This window comes from Xiphophorus hellerii, chromosome 21 (genome assembly GCF_003331165.1).
Source record: "Xiphophorus hellerii strain 12219 chromosome 21, Xiphophorus_hellerii-4.1, whole genome shotgun sequence".
NCBI classification, from domain to species: Eukaryota; Metazoa; Chordata; class Actinopteri; order Cyprinodontiformes; family Poeciliidae; genus Xiphophorus; species Xiphophorus hellerii.
In genome coordinates, this window is record NC_045692.1 from 15,908,294 (window position 1) to 15,924,311 (window position 16,018).

General features: G+C 37.9%; 1 protein-coding gene across 19 annotated transcripts in view; it reads right to left on the minus strand.

Moving 5' to 3' along the window:
- Positions 1–16,018, minus strand: part of kiaa1217 (KIAA1217 ortholog) — a 118,888-nt gene that overhangs the window by 64,780 nt on the left and 38,090 nt on the right. Inside the window, exon 1 of one of the 19 annotated variants that reach the window (XM_032551776.1) lies at positions 10,742–11,099. The exons of the other annotated variants lie outside the window; for them this stretch is intronic. The gene's annotated coding sequence lies outside the window, so the exon portion shown is untranslated. Of the gene's footprint in view, positions 1–10,741; positions 11,100–16,018 lie in introns of those variants that run through there. 19 annotated transcript variants of the gene reach the window in all.

A 16,018-nucleotide genomic window follows, 5' to 3' on the forward strand; every position in this document is an offset into this window, starting at 1 on the left:
CTTCGTTCTGCCCTGCATGCAAGCCAGGAGTAATCAGCTGTAGCGGTTATTACCAACTGACAATTCAAGTATGCAAAACCACAATTCAGCATTTGTTCAACCAGAAGATTCACATTGTGGCATTCTGTTTTAAACTGTACTGTCCTCGTCAGCTCTGAGCTTCTTTATATTCAATGACGAGATAAATCAGGTCCAGTTCTGTGCATTCGAGGGTAGCAGGTGAAGCTGAGTGGCTGCACGAGGCCCTGCTTGAGGGAGGTGAGTGCTGCCTGAGCTGATAAGTGATGCAGGTGGTGGGAGATGAAATAGGGCCCCCATGAAGGGGGGGATCCACTCCTGAGAACACTGGTGCCTCTGTCCCAGTCTTTATCTGTGAAATCCTCTGTGTGCTTCTGACTGTGTATTCCCACATTAATGTATATGTGTGCCATTCAATGAGCTGGGTGGATTGTGTCCAAGCTTACAAGTCCAAGGAGCAGATAGGGGGTTCGACTGGGAGGTTTTTGAATGTGGACCAGCTTGGTTGGATCTGCTCTGAAGAACAGTGGAAATTTGGATGAACTGCAATGTAGAAGGGTTTATGTTTCCCATAAAGGAGCTGGAAGCATGGACTTTCTAATGAGATCATAAGAATGCAGGTGATTATTTCTAAAGGGATATTAGGAAAGAAACAGAAGCTTTACTGTTGTGCAGATGTGAAAAGCAAAAAAAATGTTACAGCTTTCCCATGGCAGAGGCTGACAAAGAGTGACTTTCTGCAAACGATTAATAGTTATTCCATGTTGGGGCCACAATACAAAACCTATAATCAGGTCGTGGGAAAATGAATCAGAGGAGAAACGCACAATGACAGATTGTTTTTTTTTTGTTTTTTTAACAAAATCTCAATAGAAAGTTCTTCCAGATCTTTTTGCGCTCTGATCAGGAACTTGTACCTTTAACCTAATTTGACACTAAATTAAATTACACAGTTAACTCAATCGCAGGGTACAATGTAGCAACAGACTAAGTTAATTATTACAGCAAAATATCAAATTATTTCTTTTTAAAGCTACTTTAATAAGAAAATAGCTGTGAAATTCAGATAAAAATGGGATGAAAAAAATTATACACTAGACAATATGTGTTAGACCTCCTTGTTACCTTATCAAAAATGGACACAGAAGTCATTAGGACCTGTTCCACGTGTGATTTATGAAACAGTGTGTGAACTTGCTAAGCTAAGTATATGGCCACTGGAAAAAATATTTAAATAGCACGCCCCTATTTTATTAATAGCTCATTTGTGGTCTTTCCCACAAAATTAATGTATGGATAAATTAAAGATGGCAAAGAAGACACATTTCTTAAAGAGGGAAACTGACCACATTCTAACTGTGGTTTATGTCACACTGAAATACAAACATGACCTGGAACACTGTTCCTCACAGGAATAATCTTTGAAAATGCTGTGTAATGTCTTATTTCATTGACATACTTGTCCAACGTTTTAGAAGTGCTGGATGAGTTCCTGTATCCCTCCAACAGCCCTGGGATGCATGTTAGCAGCACAGCACCGCACCAAATTAAGCTAATCTTTTCAGTTAAATATTTTTGTGGAAACTGCATAGATAAATATATATATATATATTGAGCAACAATAGCAGAGTTCCTTCAACAGATCAAAGGCAAGCCCTTTTTCCCTTCAGGACTAAGAAGTAGAGAGGCACTGGCCAAGATGGCTGCTTTACTAAACATTTTGCCCACAGAGATGAATGCCGAGACTTTTCTAAAATTACCATCATGTTCCAGTAAAGGCCCTCACCTGCTTCCCATTTAGTATATGTTAACGTTGGACAGTTCTAAAAGGCATTACTGGCATTTTTAGAATAGTTTGTGTTCTTTTAACAGGGATGGGTGGAAAACTGTTTCTTTATGAATTAGTTAAACACTTTTTCCTTTGTAGTTATATTTAGATATCCTGCTCAAACTTTCAAGTCAGCTGCTGATGCATTTTGCCTAATGACAGTGGCAGTAGCAGAATGTGATAAAATCGGTTTAATCATGTAAATGTAAAAACAAATAAACGGGAAAAAGGCTGCAGGAAGAAAACTCATTTTCAAAGAAAAGCAACTGTTTCATCTCCGCAGCTGGCCAGACTGTAACAGCCTTCAGGTTTTCTGATTGGCTATTGATGACATCATCCTCCAGATCCAAACCTCCTTTCCAGCCGACGATGTAATCAGTGCCAAAACATCTCAGTGATGTAATGCAGGGAGGGCCATCATAAACGCTCAAGTAGCACCCTCCTCTCCTTTTTCTCTTCCACCACCTAACTCTTATTTCTTCACATAATTCCTCTATCTTTTTGCTGCAGCCTCTCATCTCATCAGCTGGATTCAGATCAAATCTTTCACTGTCTGTTTAATAGCACTCAAACGCAATAGGCCAAGAGCAAGTGAGAAGCTTCTGAAACAATCATCAAGACATGACAATTTGCAGTTTTTAATGAATGCCAATGTCCTGTGGCTCTTATTAAAATATATATCAGAGATTGTGCCTTCTTCCCCGCTGAGGTGCAAACTGAGGTGGGCATTGCACAATTAAGCACTAAACTCCTCTGGATAAAGTGCTAAATATTATTCTTAGCACTTACATATATTACACTTGGTGTAATACCCAAACTTTTATTACAAATTCAACCTCTAAGTTATCAAAAGTGACACTTGAAGCAGATGCAAATATGTAATCTGAGATTTATGTCAGTTTGTTCCTTTATAATTTATTCAGACTATTTCATCCCTTTTTTGGCAAGACCTACACATATGTTTTTTTAATCACAGTTTGTTGATGTGTGTGTGCGTATATGTGTCCTCGGCAAACATCCAGAGCTCAAGCGGATTAGAGAGGGTACTCTGCCCTGATCAAAGCGCCGCAGAATCCAGCTTACTGGGACAAACTGTGCAACAAATAACCCACGCAGAGGCAAAAGCATGCAGGCCAAAGGCAGACAGTTTGCCAGCTTTAATGAAGAATCACTCTTGAACAGCAACAGTTGGAAGCATTAGTAGATCTTTCTTACAATTTAAGGAACCCCAGTCAGAGGGAGACAAAAAGAAAGATGGAAGTTGGGGCAGAGACATTCAAAGTGCTGCCATCAAGTGCAAAGCGTGCAGCTGTCAGCTGCTCCATAGAAACTCAAACTGTTAATGGAGACATATCAGGCCCTCTTTTTCATACGTCGACATCAGCCTCTCAGCCCCTAACATAATATCGATAATGTGTTTGGTCAAAAGACAACATGTATACAGAACTAATGCCTTCTTTGGAAGCAAACTGAACCCCAACACTAGACCAGCTATAAGAAAAACTGCTAAACTCGTATAAGCTATTGTTGGTTGTTTTAAACCATCTTTTAGCATCATCAAGTGAGTTGATGAGTTCAGTTGAACTGCTTAGGTACAAACTTTATGCAATGTGCCAGTTAATTATCGCACATCACATTTATACCATCATTTCTTCAAGATTTTATTTTTACCATTGAAAACTGTTTGTATCTTAGGATAAAAAGTTCCGCATTTTTTTCTAAATGTCAGCTTTTTGTATTGTCATATCAAAAGACAAATATGAAGAAATCAAAAATTATTTTCCTGAACCGAAAAAAATAAAAATACTAGTGTATTTCTTCAAAATATCAAACTTGTGGTAAGAATTTGCAGCTAACAGTAAAGCTAAAGAATGCATTGCATATTCAAAGTTTAAATTTGTTAAAAGGTGGTAATACATATTTTCTTGGCACCCAGTTTCATTTTGGAACACACTCAAGTAACTATGTTATCTTCAGTTGCTATGAAAATCCTATAAATATCAAAAATAACTCAAAAGAAATTTGAATTCACATCACACCTCGAAATTGGTCTCTGTCCCTTTAAGAAACTGCAACCCTTTCCAACATTCACCTTCAGCATGTCATCACAACAATGCTTCTTCATGATGTGATTTACAACCCCTCTTAAGGACCTTGTAGTTTGCACATGATGAGCAGATGTGCAGTTTCACCAGGTACTAATTGCTGCTGCCGCTAGTCTGGTGGAGCTGTGTGGAGGAGGTGCAGTGGAGGGATGGTCTGTGAGCCGCTGGGAACCAAAGCTCTAAGGAAGAGCTTTGGTTAAACAGGCACATTTTCCTGCTATAAACTAGAACCACTGACTGAAGCAGATAGCAACACCAATGAGTCTAAAGAGTGCTTTTCAATTTGGCAATGATTACTGACTTCCCAATGATTACTCTTCTAAGTACAATAAAAACACATTTCATATAATTTACATGTTTGTAGTCCAAATACAGACTTTTCCTATTCAAACAGATTGTTTTTGTACAAACATCAAAAACAAGTACACAATTTTACTGTTGTACTTTACCAGAAAGGGGGGAAGAAATCCCACCACATTACATTTTTTACGATTGTTCACCTAATTAAAGCTAAAAACAAGTGGTAAAATAAATAAATCATGCCTGCTGCAACTCTTCTTCCCTATGCAGATAAAGTAATTTAAAGAATCTTAACTTCTTAACTACATCATGGGTATTACTCGGCTCTAAGGAGAAGTGCATCAACATCAAGTCATGCATAATAGATGTCCACTCTGTTAATTCAGTTGAAGATAGTGACTGTAATTAAGTAATTCTCCAGTTGTACAGAGAGTCCTCCATCAAAATGTCTGAGCTGAGCTTTTGGAGGCCAAATGAGTTGTGGCTAATAATAAAAACCCTCAGCGCGGCTTGCTTCTGTGAAAGGCAAGAGGACATCGGGTAATTTCAAAATAAGTCAAACTGATATTATAGTATGCAAGCAAGGCATACGGTGCTATTTTCCACTTTCTACTAGCTCAAAGGAAAGTTTAAAAAGCTGGCAATCCGCTGGTTGGAGAGCATGCATGCCACATTTCAACACAGATGCAAATCCACAGGGAGGAAGTTGAAACAACACCCTAGTCCTGCCTTCAGCTTCGTTTTGCACCCAGTGAGATAGTTTTGTGATGTCTGTGTGGCTAACCACAGTTATTGACGAGTTGATGGTTTTAGCATGTGCCCACCAGACCATTGGCTCCAGGGGTCTTACATCTTGGAAAGTTGAATGAAGAGGGGCATTGTTGTCGCACTGCTGGGAAGGATACACTCTCCTGTGAAAGGAAAACCTTACAGGAAGGAAATGTTGAAATAAAGCGCTAAGAAAAAGTGTCGAGGGGCATAGCTGAGGCAACAATGTGAGTGCATAAAATAGTGTGTGAAGTGGATGTTTCCACAATTTCTGTTTCTAAAAACAGATCAACGCAATTCCTTATAAAGTGTTCTGCAGATTTAAAGGTGTAATGAGTAACTCTACCTCATATTATAGAAACTATCAGCAAAATGAAAACCTTGACATAAATAGAAATATACAGGTAGATGTACTGTTAGAGTAATGGTTAAAGTGGATGATTCAGGAAATCAGTGTTATGTTACCCACAAATTTTATTTAAATCTTCTTGTAAAACATTAATGTCTCCTTAATGGATAAAACTAGGGAAAACAAATAGATATTTGTTAGGACTGCCAACTGAATTCAGTGCCAAATGTAGATATTTCGCTTCAGAAACACACAATTTGTTTTAGCTTAGCTTTAAGAAAACCTTAGAAACTAGACGTCTCCATGTCAGGCTCCAAACAGGAAGAATCTCTGCACAAAATCTCATTGTGGTTTATTGAAAAATGTACAAGAAATGTCAGTCATGGCTAACTTTATGAGCAAACCAATTGTCAGGCAAGCGAGCTAAAGTTATGCTTGGCTAAACATTCCTAGGAAACACGTGTGTTCACAATGTGCTGCATTCAACATGTTTCACCAAAACTATCCTCAAGTGCAGTTAGACTTAAAGCTGTCACACTTGTATAATCCAATTCAAATAAAGTCCTCAAAGATTATGGAGTTCATTCTGTGCAAAAGTAGCAACTCTCTGAATATATACCTGTCATTACTTTTAGCATATAACGGTTTTATTAGATACCCAGTATTAAACTGCTCTGCCGGGCATCCTTCCAGTATTTACATGGTCCTGTCTATTTATCAGCCAAGGCAGGAAGCAGTTTTCCAAACAGACCACATACAGACAGAGGACAGGTTTCCTCAAAATGTCCAAACTCCAGAACCCGATTAGCCACCGTTCCTAGAATATCCCAGTTTAAAAAAAAAAAACATCCTGCATTTGTCACAGACTTACCAGAACTATTTCAGAGATTGGAGTTTTGTAATCTCAGTCATGCTTAAATAAGAGTTTAGGAGCCTTGAGGAGTAATTATACAATCATATGTTAATAATTACTTATTAGTGGAAAGTCAATTTAATCCATAGAAAGCATTAAAAAAAATTAATCTGAAGGAAGCCACTGCAGGTTTTTAACAAGGCTGCAAGTCTCATTCATATTTATTGGGATTAGTCTGCCTTAATTCTCAAATTCAGCCATTTCTTAATTAATGTCTTATGAGGATAAAAAACCTTCAGTGATGTATACTTTCAAAAAAACTGTGACATGTGGCCATATTTGTAAGTTGTTGATAGAGGCAAATTCAAATCTTTATCACCTCTCAAACATGATTCTCATTCATTTCCCTACGGGTTCACTTTAGCACTAGCTCAGTCATAAAGCTTCTGTTAATTTGTATACAAAGGTTGTCTATCACTGGTACAAGCAGACCCCAGTAGCCTCTGTGTAAAGCAGGAGGCACCATGTCTGGCCAAAAGCCTCAGAGACGTGATAAATGGGAGACCCAGGGTATTTATCTTGAAAGAAAAAAACCCACAACAGGTTAACAGTATAAATATCTTTTTCAGTTTTTTTTAAATCATGCTACTTAACCTCATCCAAATTTTGCAACTTCGCCATAATAAACTTTATTGCATTTTATTCAGATTTTATGTGGCAGAGCAGCACAAAGTACTGCATTATTGTCAAGTGGAAGGAAATTAATACATGGATTTCAATTTCTCTTTGCAAAGAGGTACCAGTAATATGAGATGTGCATTTGTATTCAGCCCCTTTTTACTATGACACACCTAAATTAAATCTATTGCAACCAACAACCCGTGTATAATTTTATGTAGATATAAATTTTGCGTCAGAGTTTTGTTTGAGAACACTAATAAACACACAACATCATGGAAAACAAGGAACACAGCCGACAGGTCAGGGACAAAGTTGTGAAGACATTTATAGCAGCAAAATATAATGAATAGTTCAAACTTCAAACATTTCATAAAGCATCGTTAAATTGATCATCTTCACGTCAACAAGAACATACCATCACCGTAGTGGAACATGGTGGTGACGGCACCGTGCTGTGGGATTACTGCTAATCAGGAGATATAGGGAAACTTGTCTGAGCTGATTAAAATGCTCTTCCGACACAAAAATCAAAGAGAAAATTTTCATTTTACCTAGTCAAATTCTTCATTAGCTATCCTACACTATTTTCATTGTATAATCCTCATTTGAACAAATCGCACATCCCTGACTCTAACAATGCTCAACAGAAAAGATTCTGTTGAGTATACATCTTATGTATTTATTTATACAAATACATATCATGTATTTGTATAAATACATTTAATGTATTTATACAAACTGCTTCTTTTCTAGTAACAACTGTCAGTACTCATTTCCCATCTTTTGTGGTTTAATATTGAGTTTATCATACAATAGTTTTCTGAATAAGTGCAAATACCAAACACAGTAAACCACTCATTAGCTAAGCTGTATTTAGTAAAATATGGGAGCTAACTGCTGGCCAATCATAAATATTGGGAAAACTTTAGAGTAATACTGACTTAGATTAACAATGTGTTTTGAAAAAAGGGTGTGTCTGCCTTAATATTAGACTCTGTTCATGTGAGCAGAAGCCTACCAAAGCCTTTGAGATTTCCATTGTGTGGGCAAGTTTAAGCGCATCCGTCTTTAATCATGCCTACGACTGATAATGGATGTTATCTCAGAAGGCTTGATCAAGTTCAAGAACTCAATGTGTCAACAGCTGACTCGGGCCACACAGAAAGATGACAGTGCAGCCAGCTTAATGTAAAAACTTCCAGTCAGATCTCTCACACAATTCCATAATAAATCCAGATTTGTACCCCAACTAGATGCCATCGGTCTAGGTAAGTAATCACAAATCTCTATGTTCAATGACAGCCATCAAACTCTGTTGCAGATCAACTAAGGTAGCTAGCTCTGGTGCTTGATGTATGTCACAAATGGAAAATGCTATGACTGATCCAATGTATTAGTTCAGATTGGTATTAAAGCATTCAAATTCAAAACTTGTTAATTGTCTGATAATGTTAGACAACTTGAAGCATATGATTAAAAGCTACAGAGTACCTCTGCTTATAAAAGCACTACCAAAATCGCTGCGCCTCATATGCTAGCACTTAGAAAAACAGCACGGCTATATTGCACTGGCAGCCAAAGCATTACCTTACACTTAATAACAGTTTCCTGTGGTCTTGTAATAAAAAAAAAAAAGACAACTTGCTATATCAGCAAAGCACACATAAAACTTGCGAGACAGTTAAGCTCAGCTAACATGCCAAAACTGGTGATGAATGATGAATTTTGGGGGCTCTCAGATGGGTGTAAGGGTGAAAGCTCGTTTGTCTTTTTGAGAGGAACACTCATCTTCTGTCTTTTCATCATGTTTCACAGCAGGAAGACTGAGGTTGATGTACTCGCAGCTCAAACAGACACAACAAATCACAACAACAACTTGCGATTAAGGAGCTAACAAGTTCATTTAATTCAGCAATTTAGAAAGTGTAGCTCATTTAGCCCACCATAGCCACAATTCAGTTTCTTAGAAAATCTGAATTATACAGAATGTCAAGAAAGAAGAATGTTTAATACAGAAATGTCCATATTGCAAGTTGCTGCTTGGTACAGAGGCATTTAGACAAGTTGCTTTATTCACTGTCTTTGCTTAGTCTGCATTGATATATCTGGTGTCTCTGATTTTTTCTCTTAAAAATAAACGATTCTAAATAAATAATGAATAAACCATCAGATCAGTTTTCTGGCCAGAGATCTTTTAAGCATGTGTTGATACATGTGGCAGCGTGAGTAGGTGCCAAGTCTTGCAGGAAAATGAAAATCCACATCCTCATTATGCTTGAAGAAAGAAGCATGAAGAGTTCTAAAAGTTCAATTTTGTCTGACCCTGGACTAAATAAAACCAACACCTGCAATATACTCACTATAGAAGTCATGGACTTTCTTAGTGAGAACATGACTCACTATGGAAACTTCAGAGTACACCTTAATCAACTTTGACTCTGTGCTTCTCCTTTACACTGGTAGGCTACCTTGTTTTACAAATGAAATATAAAATGCTCTTACATCTAAAAAGGACCATCGAGATTCACCCAGCATAGGAAAGTTCCTTTTTTATCTTATTGATGTTGCTTGTGCAAAGTTTGCGATACATTTTTTTCTTCCGCCAAACTTTCAAATAATATGTTTGAATATGGTCCTCTCTAAAACTTCTACACCTGTAACGTTCTGTGTCTTATCCAACTTGTGCCGGGTGTCCAGAATTGTCTGGTGGGCAATTTTTGTGCCAGCAATCTTAACCTGGCAAAAACAAAACGTCTATTTAAAAATAAGTTTTTTATTAGTCTTAAGTAATATATTATCATTTTCAGTGGAACTGTATCTTGACTTTTCTTTATAAATAACTGAAATAGATTCATTTGTCTGTTATATTCTGACTCTTTGAAATCAACTGTAGTAAAAATAAATATGTAATATTTTGGTTGTACCTTGATAAGTTAAACACAGACTAAGTTTGACACTATGCTTAAAGTTTCTAGAGGCAAGGAAAAAAGAAAATGGTCTTCAGTGTTACAGAAAAGATTCGGAGGAAATTGTGAAGATAAAATAGAGATAGTCACTAATTAGGACTCCCTTACAGATTTTACAGCAGCTAAGTCCAAGATTCCTCTGACACTAATGTTTAATTTGAGTGGAGGAATGCAGAGTCTTCCGACTAGGAAAATACTGCAATCCATTAGATCCAAACGAGACCAAATCCCCAGTAAATCTGAAGCACAAGAGGTTACTTTGATGCTACAGATAACCATGATCTAAAAAGATGAAAAAGGTTCAAAGGTTGAGAAAAGTTCAGCTTGCTAGGACTTTACAGATCTCAGACAATTAAAATGACAGATAGTGTGAGGACTGTGTCTTGTAAAAACTTTTTTTTTTCCCAGTTCACCCTCTCATGATCTGACCCTCGACACTCTCCTCTCCCCCCATCAGCTTAATTAGACAAAGCCACACACACATTAGTGGCTCCCTTTTTTCTCTGCCTTCTTTCTGTTTTTTTTTTCAGCCCTGTACTGAATGGTTGGCTGAATTTCAGGCCCCCTCACCTCCCAAAAAATAAAAACAACTATGCAAAACAAGCAGCTTTCAGAGCCAGGATCAGCATCAGAAAGTAGCAACACTTTAAAAACAGTGCGCTGAATGAAAAACCTCCAAGTCCCGGTATAATTAAAGACAACATTGCATACTGCAAGTGTGGAGACACTTCTTAAGCAAAACAAGTTTATTTCGGTCTGCATGAATCCACAGACAAATAGAAAAAAAAGGGGTTATGTTTGAAGATGAAACATCCGTGCTTCCATCAGCTCTCTCTGAGAGAGTATGTTATTGTATGAGATGTAGCTACTCACCCTGAACTCTTTCTGTAACACAGTATGTCCTGATAAGATTTCTTTTTCTTTTCCCACTGGAAACAACCACAGCGACACAAACGAACACTCTGCTCCCCGCAGCCCTAAAACTTTTTGCTCTCTGCCGGCAGATCTCCTGATTTCCCCTCCCAACCACTCTCTCGCTCTTACTTCAGCACTTCCTGGGCTGTTGTTTATGCTCCAATCAGGCCATCCAAGAAACTACTGCTAGCCCCTTCCCTTCTCTCTCTCTGCCTCTCTCTCTCTCTAAAATGTTGTTTGTCAGAGGCTTGTCACATGCAGGCGTCCATCCGTTTGTGTGTTCCCTCCGAACTTTAAAAGGTGTTTTAACCTCTCGCCACAATTTGGGAATCTGATTCTCCTCCGTCACAAGACCAAGAGAGAAAGGGTGAAGGTGGAGGAAGGGCTTCCTGCTAAATCGTCTTAGTGAGACAGATACATTTTTAAGGCATATGGGAAAAGGAGGTGTAGTGTTCAGTTAGGGCTGGGGGTGTGTCTGGAACTTTCTCTCCAAATCCAACAGCTTGTTGTTAAAAACCACAGCCGACTCAAACCCTTCATAGCCCCTACAGAGCCTCAGCCTCTCCCGCAGTCTGCCAAGAATTTTCTCCATACTCCCCCAACCCCTTTAAAAACTTTCAATTATTATTTCCCCAGCAAGCTAGCCAATGTTCATTTTAAATAAAAGAAGAGCTACGGTGCTACGTGTGAGTACAGAGCAGTAAGGGCAGGGAAGTGGACAACATAAACAGTCACCAGGTCAAGCTAATACCAACTCTAATCAATGTGGTGGATATTACTGAATGAACAAGAATCAGTGACTTGTTTAAAATTAAGCTGGAGGATGCACAAAAATGCAAGAAGCTATCTAGAAAGGAAACTATTTTCTACCACACACCTTGGATTCTTTCAGGTTCTTTCATTCCTGGAAGAAAATTTACTGTCATGGAGGTTCAACCTGAAGCAGTGATCTCTATTGTGGCTAAAGCTACAAATAGAATGAATTAGATCGAAAGGTATTCATGTGTGAGAATGGTTAAAACCAAAATCTAACTGAAAATTATGGACAAACATTTGAAATTTCAGTTCACAGAAGCTTGTTTAAACCATTTCAGCTTGATCAACTTTGCAAAGAATGGGCAAAAATATTCTGGGTCTAGATCTGCAAAAGTTGGTAAGTTGTATCCCATTACACCTGCAGCTGTTCTACAAAGTATTGACTTCAAAGAAGCTGAAAATACATTCATCCCATTTCAGATTTGATGTACAGTATATTTGTAATTTTTATCCACTTCTTATGTGCAATTTCTTTTGTTGGTCTACAAAATAAAATCCTAATAATGCATTGAGATTTGCAGTTGTGACAAAATGTAAAAATATTCAAGAGATCTGAATACTTTTACATGGGAGATTGAAATGACCAAAATGAGCCCCTCTATCATCTTTCCTTCAATCTGACTGTACTAATTTCACCCCATTCCTTCTCTAACCTCTCCTTTCATCCTGTTTTGAATGCAAGCCTTTCAGCCATTCAGCCAAGACACATGGGCAGATTGGGGTGCTTCTGTGCCAAGTTGGATTCAGGAAACGTTCGTCTAGTTGTTTAGTCTGGGCACCATGTGTTGGAGCAGAGAGGCCTCCCTCCTTCACCAAACCCCTTTTTTTCCCTTTGGCACAGAATAAAAAAACCACACACTGACAGACGTGATCTGGACAGTCACACAAAACAAAAAACACTTTAAAGCAGCGGCTAGTATGGACCTCAAGGCAGAAATGTGCAAAGATGAAATGTGCTGTCACTCTACCTGTGGTTCAGATATGCAGGCATGAAGGCCTTATGCATCAGCATTTATTTAATCATGTAATAATGGGTGAGAAAGATATGTTGACTCAAAGTGAGAGATATTTATGGAGCAGCAAATGTGTGTTTTGTATGGGTGTGACTTAACTTTGTTCACATCTGTGCTCTCACATTGGTTTTGTGCTGGTGCGACATTGAAGTTCCTTTCCTGATTTTTATTTTTTCATCAAAACTGCAAATGGGTCTCACTTTGACTAATCCTTGAGCGTTAAATCCTTCCACTGTTGAAAGGAGACCCAAACAAATGCCAAAAGGAGACAAAATAAATCAAAACAGTCGGGGATTGAATAGTTAAAAGAGCAGGTGAGGATTTTACCTCAGGCTTTTCAGCTCAGTGTCTCAGCCCGTGCCAATCTGCTTCTGAGAAGTCGATCCTTCAGTCAGTCACCACAGTGAATGAGCCACCTGTGAGTCTTGGAAGAACTAGAAGGCACTTGTATTATTGAACTTGAGTAAAGAGGGTAAAATGGTGTGCGGTTTGCCTTCTGTGATACAAACCGGATGCAGAAAACGAGACTGAAGAGCTTTATGATCTCTACTATGAATAAATAGTAAACCTGATCTCAACATTTCAAAGATGAAAGAAAACATGAGTCTAGATGAGGCTGAATGAATTGATTTAAAAGATGAGTCTTATTTCAAACAAAAATATAACCATATTTTTTTACGTTATCAGCTAACATGCAAAAAAATAACAAACAGGCAACAAATTGTGTTGATGTCTGTGTTTAATTCTGAATGTTCGAACATTTTGTGTGGCATACAACAGGGGCTTGTGTTAAAGCCAAAATGCATTAGACTTAAAACTCTGCCAAGGTGTCCTAGCTTCAGAGTGATTCAGTCTCTACTGAGCGAGGAGATGACAGAAATTCCCATCTGAGTGAGGAGATGAGGTAAACCCTGTTGCTAGGTGTGATGCTGTCTGTACTGCAATTGGTTCCTCTTCTTCTTCTACTTCTGTTTTAATGGCGGTTGGCAAACAACTTAATGGAGCACTACCGCCACCAACAGGTCAGATGTGTGGGCCAAATGTCCTCGTTACAAATATACAGGCCCACTGAGTAGTCTTTTTTTATAATGTCATTAAACATTGAGGTTTTGAGTAAGTGGACATTTGTGTTTTGACTGCAATCCATCCTAGACTGCTAGAAACACGCTTATAAAGCAGACTGTTAAATCTGCTGCCATTTTGAGTTTCTTCGGAGCAGGAGCTAAACAGACTTTGATTAAATAAATTAATAACACATTGAAGTAATGAGAATATGAAGTGAGAGGTGTAACATCAGAGCCAATCTGTAGAAATGAATGTGGCACTATGAGGTCATCTGACGGTCCCGTAGCCTGCTGCTACAGTGACACAAAAGAACAATGAGACAGAGCTCGCCCAGTAAACACCACACAGGAGGTCAGATGAGCCATATGACTTTGTTTCCGTCTCCTTTTTTTAGTCATGTAAACATAAACAAGTAAAGGTGAAAAAAATTGGCAGAGACTGGAGTTAAAGTTGGGGTTGTCTGAAAATATTGGTGCTTGAAAATCTGATCAAAGGATAAATCAATTCAATAATCCCAGCACAGTTCTTCTTAGCCCTATAGAAGAACAAGAAATTACAAAAACTGTAGTAAAATGTAAAAATAAAACATCAGCTGATTGGAGTGACATTGATATGATGATTTTTTTATTTTAAAAAATCATCCAAAGCAATTGGAGAATTTTTAAAAAACCAATTGCACACATTTGTAACTTGTCTTTTCACACCTGTTTATTTCCAAGCAACATGAAAATTGCTAAAGTGAGGCTCTTTTATAAAGCAGGGGATAGAAATCATTTTGCAAACTACGGACCTGTTTCTTTGTTATCTCAGTTCTCTAAGATTCCAAAATGAAAGAAGGAAGAAAGGAAGGACCTGATAATACTTCAATCAAATCTAAATGTCACCTCTCCAAACTTTTGTGTATGAGCCCTAAGTGTATCCCAGTCCACCAGCAGAGGGTTACAGTGATTTAACATCTCCAAGCAGTAAAACATCTCATCCTAAAACACAAGCAATAGAATAGAGGGGTTTGAAAGTTTATACCCATTATCTTATACCCGTAATTTGCAAAACCATTATACATAGAACACAAGGGGATATCTATGTATTAAAACTCTTAGGGCGGATGGAGGGGGCTGACAAATTTGAATGCATTTACCTCTTCTTGGTTTCCAGTTTGTTGGCATTCTGTGGTTTTCAATCATTTGCATCATTAGTTTGATATTAATACAGATATGCCTTCTGTGATGCCCCCGTGTTTGAAGAATATAGTCCTTTGAAGATCAGCTAACAAGCAAAGAACCCCTGTGGTATTTTTAAACAGCTATCCTTTTTCTGTGGACTTTTTCCAAACAGAGGGATAACTCTGTTTGCAGGAGTTAGGCAGCTGCATGCAACTTTGAATTTTAGCCAATGTAGTGACTTAGTTTCGCTGTCATTCCAGATGTTTTAACTTCTGTTAGTTCCACAGTCCATATACAGGTTGAAGCAGGCGTCAAAATGACGCACAACGCTACATCTCCAGTCAAAATTTCATGCATAAATAAATGTATATGCCTGCTTTTTTAAGTTAATATCCTGGCTAAAATTGAATTCATCAATAGAAGAAACCCTCATTTCAGATATCTACATTTAAAATGGGAAGAAGACAAATGCGTTTTAGAATAATGTTAAAATTCCTTGTCATATTTAAATGGTGATCACACTGGGCAGGTTCTCGTAGGAGAGAACTCAACAAGGATCTTGTCCAAGCTGTAAGGTCCAAAGAGCAGGGCATTTTCTGTTCAATCAAACTGAGTCACTGGCAAAAATGGAATGGTACACATGAATGGTTCACCAGTTATGAACCTATTTTGCATTGCTTATCGCCCAAAAAATACAAAATACATCAAAATTGCATAGCTGCTGCTACATAATAAAATGTAGACAAGTTCTACAGGTGTGAATATTTGTGCAAGGCACCTAAAATCAACCTAAAGTAAAAATGGGTGGGAGAAAGCAGTAGAAATGCTTAAATGAACAAATAAGGGAACCAAAATTCAAGGCACACATGTAAATCATTGCAAGTGCAGCAAACCATAGTTGTAAATATGGGTTTTGTTGTCATAGAAATGTAGATCTAATAATGTTTATAGAGTAATAAAAGGCATTTAGCCTAATTGTGTTTGGCCCATGAGTGCACTTTTGTGCCTTCTGGTGCAAGACAAGAATGATTGGGCTTAATAATATCCATTTAGCATGGCAAACAGTAACAAGTATGAAATATTTATCAGTTGTGCCCTACGATGTCAACAGAAACATTGCTTTCACAATGAGCATGGGATTTACAGCAAGCTGAAGAACTTCATCCATCTAAAAATTT